The sequence below is a fragment of the Trachymyrmex septentrionalis genome, unplaced genomic scaffold (assembly GCF_001594115.1).
Source record: "Trachymyrmex septentrionalis isolate Tsep2-gDNA-1 unplaced genomic scaffold, Tsep1.0 scaffold227, whole genome shotgun sequence".
Lineage (NCBI taxonomy): Eukaryota > Metazoa > Arthropoda > Insecta > Hymenoptera > Formicidae > Trachymyrmex > Trachymyrmex septentrionalis.
The window spans coordinates 69,085-78,539 of NW_017305383.1; the positions used below are offsets into that span (position 1 = coordinate 69,085).

Genomic DNA, 9,455 nt, shown 5'->3' on the forward strand with positions numbered 1-9,455 from the left:
CTCAAAAGAAATCTTTAAGATATCTTTAAGAGTTTTTTATAAAGTATCTTAAAGATGTTTTTTAAAGAACTCTTAAAGATATCTTAAAGTGATTTATGAGTTGATTTTAGACATTTTACTCATTTGGTTGATAGATGTAACATAAGTTACTATGAATAAATTACAATGCAGAATAAAATACATGTTAAAGTATTAGGAGATTTCATTTACTCGGTAAACATTTCAAAAAAAGTATTATGCCTTTTATCTTAGAGCCTCCCTTGGGGCTCACTTTAAAAAATTTTTTATTAGAACACAGCTGAAAAATCTTTTAATGCTGCATCTTTTATTCTATTCTATGTCGTTTTTTAAAATCGAAAAATTTAACTCGATACATCTCTCTGGTGGCGGCACCACATACTGCTTGACTTCATTTTCATTCAATTGACAAAAATGTGGACTAAATATTTTGCAAAAACGATTTCCAACAAATCAATTGTAGCAACATTATGGAAATGAGTTTGTTACATTTCTACTCATTTGCGCAAACCATTGTCCGCATAATGCCTTTAGGACCTAAATTAAAAAATTATTATTCTTCTGGTGACAGTAACACGATGGCAATTGAAGAGAAACTTATGTTAACTTTGTTATCTGGGCAGTTTTTAACTCTTAATCACTTCAATATTCACAAGGACGCGAACTTCCGCAAAGATGTTTGTCATTAATAGTATCTCGTCGGTGCTTTCGCCTATCACGCGAAAAAGGATGCTCTTAAATTTCTCTGTGCCAAATCCATTTATTGGTACCACGATTTGATAATTACAGTATAGTCTCTCTAAATTTGGTCCATGGGGCAATAAGAGTGGAATGCAAAATTATAGAATACCTTCTCTCTACAGCACGAGTCTACCAATCATCGCGTGCTTGCGCGAACGCAGTTGCCCATGTTAATCTCTCAAAGTGATTTAAGCTGCTTTTTCATGAGAACGTTGATAAGCTAGCATTTCATTCTCTCTCCATCGATTTTCGACATTTGGACTTTTCAGCGAAAATACGCTTAAAAGTTCGACTCAGTCAAATTATTAGCGAAGCAACGCCATTGTTCACCAAATACAATTCACAGACCTGGTAAAATAAGTGTAAATATTATTAATAGAATATTTGAAAAAAATATAGCCATGTCTGAAGAAACTGGTGAAATTTGTACAGCGGATGAAAATGCAAACGAAGTTAGTATATATTATACAGTAACAAGTATACTTATAGATTAAATTGATTTCTAATTTAATTATAGAAATTAAATAGGTTACGAGTTTAAGCTAGGATATAAGTTGCTCTCCAATATAATCAAAATGTAAAATACAAAAGTCACAAACGTTTGTATACAAGTAATCCTTATCGAGTCATCCCCAGTGTAAACAATATTTAAACATACTATAAATACGGTTATATATTAGAATTAAAATATTTTATACGAAATCTTAATTTAGAATTTGCATATCTAGCGTAATAATTTCAAAAATACATTTAAATTTAAATAAAATAAATTTATCTTGTTATTCTAAAATATTATGAATCTATATGTCAATTAGTACTTTTTGTTCTTTTTATAATAAAAACATTTTCAAGATAGAAGTAAAAACTTTATAAAAATAACAAGAAGTATCCTCACAAAATTAATGGTATTAGAGTTAAAGATTAATAATTTTCTCATTGTCCTTTTTTTTACCCTGCTAAGATGAATTGTTATGATCAATATGATTTATATCTTGGCAGGGTAGAAACATTTGTGACTTTCGTATTTTACATTTTGATTATATTAAAAAGCAACTTACATTTTAGCTTACACTCGTAGCGTATTTAATTTCTATTGTTTTTGAATTTTGAGTCTCATTGTTATTAATAATTTCATTATGTTACATAGATTTATTTATTATATTGTGTTAATTTATATTTCTTATATTGTAGGAAGCTTTAGTAATGTCGTACATTTGTGGTGTGTGTGAAACTATTTGTGATGAGGCAGAAATGCATTGTTATCCTTGTATGCAGGATTATAACCATTAACATGTGTAAATAAAAATTTATATTTTTATCCTCAAACTGGTGAGTATTAGTGACACACATTTTTTATTACATATTTTGTGCCTAAAATTAAACATTAGTGCCTAAAAAACACACAAAAGTCAGCACAAAGTTAAAAAGAAGAGAAATTTTGGAGGGATTATTTGTTTCAGATTGATTGTGTGAATCCGATAATTTCATCGGCTTGCAATTTATTTCTGAAAATAAATTCAATTTAAATAAGTGTATATTATATAGTAATTCAACATCTTAACACTCGGACTGGTAAGGCGCTTCGTATTTCAAGATTTTATTTTAATTTGAAATGATCGAATGATCAAAAAAAGTCATTTTTACTTTCTGTTGACTTGGTGTGTTTCTTGAGTAAATGAATTTGCAGATGACGGACAAATTATTCGTAAAAGTTTGGTGGATAATATAGAAACCATCGCTATGGAAAGTGACCAAGACACTGATGTTGCAATTAATTGGCAAAATCAAAAAATTGTGGACGAGGAACATTTAATCAAAGAAGTTCGCAAACGTCCTCCATTATGAAATTTTAAGCTTCCTTTGTTCAACAAAGCCTACAAATAAAAAAAATGCTATGGGAAAAAATATCTGCATTAATGGATGGTAGCATTTATAAATAGTCATGATTTTAGATTAAAATTTGTTCATATTATATATAATATTTTTTTCTTTTCTATGTAAAATAGACGTTACAACTATTAAAAAAATGGAAATTGTTAAGCGATACTTTCACTATAAAAATAAACAGCATCAAGTGGCTCAGCAAGGATATCACGCAAAAAAATAGCTGGGTGCACTATGAACGGATGCAGTTTCTTAGCGATGTACAACTTGAAAGCGAGTACGTATGTATAAACTTAGTATACAAATGTATCTTAATGCAATACATTTTTCTTTACATTTATTATGTGTAAATTTAAATCAAAACTATGTTACAGAACTATAACAAATATCTCAGTAGCTGAGGACCATAATTAATTATTAAAACTTTAAATACAAAGCGCCTTCCCGGTCCGAGTGTTAAGATGTTGAACTACTAATATACATTCAATTAAATTGAATTAATATTTCAGAAATAAATTGAGAGCCGATGAAATTATCGGATTCACACAATCAATCTGAAACAAATAATCCCCCCAAATTCTCCCAAATCTTAAAAAACTGTAATAAACTTATTGCGAAGTGTGGTATATTAGATAGTAGTTCAACATCTTAACACTCGGACCGGGAAGGCGCTTTGTATTTAAAGTTTTAATATTTATATAGACGGTCTTGTTTCCAATCATATTGTTCATAATTAATTAATAATTCCGATTAATTTAATGACGATGCTGTCTTTGATAGCGCGAATAACAGCAGTGGTCGTGAATCGCGTGAGTTAATTTATTATATATATAATCTCTCTTTTATATCTTATATTTTATTAAATTCTAAATTTAATGCACTAATCTGCCAAAGTAACTAAAATTAACTTAATTTTTTACTCTTTTTATAAAATTTTAAAATCCACAAATATAGTCCTTTCGTACAAATATTTATAAATTAACTATAGATAGAAACCGATCTGGCTCACACCGATCTAAACTCAAATCATGTAAGATTCTAAAAGTCGAACTTAAATATTAAATTTCTACATTTAATTCAACATCGAGGTCGCAATCAATTTTATCAATATGATCTCTCTAAAATTATTACGCTATTATCTCTAAGGTAATTAATTCTTTTTTAATTATATAATAATCCTTCTTCTTTATTAAATACTACTAACCAATATTTTTCTATTTAAATTAAAGTTTATTAAATTTAATAATCCTCCCAACTAAATATATAAACTTATCTCAACTAAAAATTATATTAAAACAATAAATTCACATATAAAATTCTATAGGGTCTTCTCGTCCCATAGTATCATTTAAAAATTTTTATTTAACTACTAAATTCAATATTTTAATTTAAGACAGCTTAAATTTTATTCTTACATTCATACCAGTTTACAATTAAAAAACAATTTATTATGCTACCTTTGTACAGTCAAAATACTGCAGCTATTTAATTTTCCAATCATTAAGCAGTAAACATCTTTTATTATAATCAAAAAACTATGTTTTTATTAAACAGTTGAACCTAACTATTTGCCGAATTCCCAAAATTACAATAATATCACACAATCTTATAATTCTTATAAATTCCACCATTAAACTTAATTTATCATTATCATTTATTTTCATTAGTTATTAATAATTTTTTCTTAATTAATTAAATTTCTATTCTATTAAATTAATCCAAAATCTACTTTCTTCTAACAACATATTAATTAATCACAAACAGATAATAAATTATTAAATTTTTTTTATAAAACATATTATTAGCACTATTTTTATCAAACCTCTTAAAATCTTATTATATATTTTAATCTAGATAACAGTTTATCCCGCAACCTATCTCCCTAAATAATAACATTTTTATAATAAATAAATACATTACTAAATTTTTATGGATAAATTAAATTTAAATTAAAAAAAAGATATCTTTAAAATTGACTAGAATATCTCCTCTAATAAACTATTATTAATAATTATTCCATATTAACTAACATAATACTATTAAAATATTTATTAGCTCTTTTAAATTCGAGAAATCCAATAATTAATAGAATATATTTTAATAAACCCTGATACAAAAGGAACAAAAAAAGGAACTAAACTAACATTACTTTTCTACATTTAATCAAATTCACTTACATTACTTTCCATACAATTTATATTAATTATTTTATTTTAATAATAAAAATTAAACACCTTAATATATCTTTAATCACATTAAATTCAATCTCACACTTTTAATAACATTATTTATAAAATCTATTAAACTTTGCAAAAGAACTTTAAATTTTCTATAAACATCTTTCTTACATCTACACCTAAGTACACATTCCTGTACACTTACTTTGACGCACCCATCAAACCCATTTGGGGATGTCCCAAAATTGAGGACAGCCCGATGGCCTCATTTTTGGACGATCCCGACAACGAGGGTGGCGTGCCAAAATTGAGGACAGCCCGATGGCCTCATTTTTTGGATGCACCCATCAAAGGGAGATTTCCCAAAATTGAGGACAGCCCGATGACCTCATTTTTCGTACTCACCCGTCAATGGAGGTGTGTCCCAAATTTGAGGAGAGCCCGATATATTCATTTTGCTGACGCACCCGTAATAAGGGTGCGTCACTAAAGTGAAGCTAATTCGATGTCCTCATTTTGCTGACGCATCCTTGTTACAGGTGCGTCACTAAATTGAGGACTACTCGATGTCCTCATTTTGCTGAGGCACCCTTATTATGGGTGCGTCACTAAAGTGAAAACAATTCGATGTCCTCATTTTGCTGACGCGTCCGCAACGAGGGTACGTTATTAAAGTGAAAACAACTTGATGTCCTCATTTTGCTGACACACCCGTTATACGGGTTCGTTACTAAAGTGAGGACAACTCGATCTTCTTATTTCGGTGACGCACCCTTATTACGGGTGCGTCACTAATGTGAGTACAATTCGATGTCCTCATTTTGCTGACGCACCCTTATTACGGGTGTGTTACTAAAGTTATGACAACTCGATGTCCTCATTTTATTTACAGTATTAAACCTATGTATATATGAACCCATGGGGTAGCCCGCGGGGAGAGTTGCCGAATGGAAAACTGTGCGAGAGGGGTATTGTAGTGCGAGAGGAGGGGGGCAGTCAATGAGCGAGTTGCTTTTTCCTCCCACCACCTCTTGTAGTTTTCTTTTCCGGCCCCCGTCCCTACGCGCATGTGTGTGTTTGACCGACGTGACGCGACGTAACAGCAATACTGCTCGAGAGCAGACGAGTGACTGAGGGCGTTTTTTTTCCCGCGTGTCGCACGCGCTGTCTCACTCGCACTCGCTTTTGCTCGCACCGATGCCGTTCGCTCGCACAGATTCCGTTCGCTCGCTCTCGCTCGCATTCGCACCAACGCCCGTTTGCACCGACGCCGCTCTCACCGACGCCGTTCGCTCGCATTGATGGATGCTTATTAGAAGATTTGATCTCTCACGACGGATCCGCTCTCACTCGCACTTATGCCGCGTATTTTTTTCGCGATGGCACCTTATTTTGTTTGATTGTACCACCGGTCACCACACACTTTTACTGTCGTATTTTTTTTAATTGTTAGTTTAATAGAAAAAATATCAAATAAGAATCTATCGTTTTAATCAATTTCAAATTATTAGAAAGTGGCTAAGAAATTTACAAAGGTTAAATAATAAAGAGCATACAGTCACAACTAAGGATGTAAATAAGTTATATATTATTTAAAAACAATTCATAACAATAAGTAGACAATAAGTTTTGGTCAAGATTTGACCCTCTTCAGTACAATAAAATAGAATACGTTAAAAATTAAAACTAAATACACAATTCGACTGATAAATGTAGCGATAGCTAGTATAAAATTTATTATTTCCTTATTATACGGAATTAATCGCAATCAATCCAAGTAGATTAAGATAACAGTTAATTGTCGCGCTATATGGATAGAAAGAATTTAATTACAAAAGTTGTTTCTTTTTCTTCAATAATATAATTAATTCTTCATTTAAAAAACGACGAGCCCCACAACGAAGAGACACGCAAGTACCGAGTTCTATTGTAAAAACAAAAATTTTTTTATTCAATAAGTGAGTTAGTTATTGTCGTATTTTTATAAAAAACACAAATTAAGTAATATGCTACTGTTTAGATTCAACGCCGAGAGATATTTTAAAAAATTCATTATCCTTTTGAAAAACCAATTAAATGAACTTACGTGTATTCTGTGGTGCGGGGACTCCTCTGTATAACTGAACACTGTGATGATTTATGGTAAAGAGTGAATTTTAACTATCGTAATGACAAAAGCCAAAATTGCTGGTCTATTTATATTAGGAAAAAGGAAAAAAGGAAGGGTAAGAAAAGGGAAAGGAAGTGGAAGATTTTAGAGTGGGGCTGGAACTATTATTCAAGGAGAGGGAGATAAAGATCTGGAAACCGCTCCGTATCACTTTGTTTATTTAAACCATTTTTTTGTGTCATAATATAAATCATTTCAGGTACCAATCTTTTATAATGCGAGCGTCCAGAATCTAATATTTTAGTATTCACCCAGTCTATCGCGTGATCTGTGTCAATTCTGTTATTTGAGATGACTGAGAGAGAATTAACTGGTTTTTTAGAATCATTTATATATTCTTTTAACCGCGTCTTTAATTTCCTTTTCGTCTGACCAACATACGAATAATCACAGTCCTTGCAATTAATTTGGTATACCACGTTCGAAAGTTCATCTTTTTTTATTTTATCTTTCCCCGTTTTTATAAACCTGTTCAAGTTGTTCATCGGTTTGTATACCAATTCGAATTGAAATTTATTAAGAGCTATGTTGAATTTCTCAGACGTCCTCTTTAAATACGGAATAGTGAAATATTTTTTCTTTTCAGTAGAAGTGTTCATGTTAGAGTTAAGATTATGTTCATTAATGGTATCGAAATTCTTTTTTCTAGATAACATTTTTATTCTATTGTTTATCGTTTTAAATAAAAATTGTAAAGGATACCCGTTGCGGAGGAGAGAGTTACTTAAGGAATTGATGTTAGTGTGATGGAATTTTGGATGGGAAAGAAATAGAATCTTGTTCAATAACCCAATCAAACGCCTTTATTGTGTATGGTAGGGTGATTGGAGAAGAAATTGAGAAATCTCCCAGAGTTAGTAGGCTTTTTACACGTCGAAAATAATACTACCATTATCGTTTAGAAGTTTTATATCTAAAAAATTGATACCTATTTCATCGCCATAATCGATAGTAAATTTTATGCGCTCGTGGTACGAATTGAAGGAATCCAAGATATTAGTAATAAGATTAGTAGGAGCTGCAAGCACGATATCATCAATATAACGATAATAAAAAGGTATGTGCGTGGTGAGAGTATTGAAAATATTATGTTCCAAGTCCTGAATCAAGTCAGCCAAAATTCGTGATAGAGGCGATCCCATGAGCAAACCAAAAATCTATTCGTAAAATTCGTCATTAAACTTGAAAAAGGTGGAATTTAATATGATGGAAATGGCTCTTTTACATTCTTGAAAGGGGATAGAAGTATTCTTCTCAATCAAGTTCCATCTGCTTAAAACACTCCTTAAAGCTAATTCGTTCGGAATGTTGGAGTACATAGACGAGATGTCAAACGAAACCATTCGATATTTATCAGACAAAGGTAGACCATTAATTTTTTTAACTAACTCATAGCTGTTTTTAATGTAACCGAAATTTTCTTTGTTATTAAAACTTTTGTTAATGATTTCTTTCAAGAAAACAGCTAAATTGTAAAAAGGACTATTGATGCAGCTGACAATCATTCTTAGCAGGATGCCCTCCTTATGTATTTTTGGATGCCCATAGGATCTCGGTAAATCACCATCCGAAATATACAATTTTTTATAATATTGTATATTGATCAATAAAGCCCTTTGATTTTTAACTTGTTAAAAGAGATCGTATTCCTGTGGTCATTTTATTAGTGGGGTCTTTATTAATCAATCTGTAAGTGTCATTGTCAGAAAGTATGTCACAAATTTGTCTGGCTTCTACAATAGTACAGTACATCACATCAATGTCAAGCCAGACAATCATCGTTATGTTGTCGACATTCGTTGATTTGCAAGGTATATTTCTTATCTCTTGTTTTTTTTACAAATATATTAATTATTTTTTTCTTGAATCGTTGTGTATATTTTTTAAGGGTTTGTCGTGGATAAGCGATTTGTTGTCAAGGAGGTAGCAGTTTTAAAGAATGAGAGTGAGTTGACACATTATATTTTTACGTGCCCGATGCCATGACGTTTCCTGACGAAAGCTGATCAATCGCATGCCTCATGGTTGATGACACATCATCACGGATTGCGGTGGAATGATGGGATGATATCATATCGTCGGCGCAGCGTCTGATTTCAGAAGCTGTCATTGAAGAGAGTGAGGCTATTGTTTATGTGAAGGGACTTGAAAAGCGGGGGTGGTTACTGGACATTTTGAACAATGATGAAGTTATAGTTGAAACGATCGATATGTATTACAACGAGATTGAATCGCTTGAAAATCTAGACGCTACCAATACGTTTCGGTGTGAAAGACATGGCAAATGTTGCGCGTTACAGAATGTATTCAAACTATTTAATCAGTGGATGCGATTTCAAAGAAAATAATACGTGTTTCTTTATTTTATATATACTCGATGTATGTGCTCATTATTATATGCATTTTATTAAAATTGAAAAAGAAAAATTTGAATAATGGATTTCTTTCCGTTACACATATCCTAT

The 9,455-nt window shown here is 31.1% G+C and overlaps 1 long non-coding RNA gene across 1 annotated transcript; it reads left to right on the plus strand.

The window, feature by feature from the left end:
* Window positions 1-2,296: 2,296 nt before the first annotated feature.
* On the plus strand, window positions 2,297-9,278 carry LOC108748516. The gene is made up of 7 exons (XR_001939303.1): window positions 2,297-2,331; window positions 2,447-2,682; window positions 2,766-2,920; window positions 8,089-8,353; window positions 8,449-8,545; window positions 8,629-8,801; window positions 8,879-9,278. It is a non-coding gene; the product is annotated as an uncharacterized LOC108748516 (long non-coding RNA).
* Window positions 9,279-9,455: the final 177 nt, after the last annotated feature.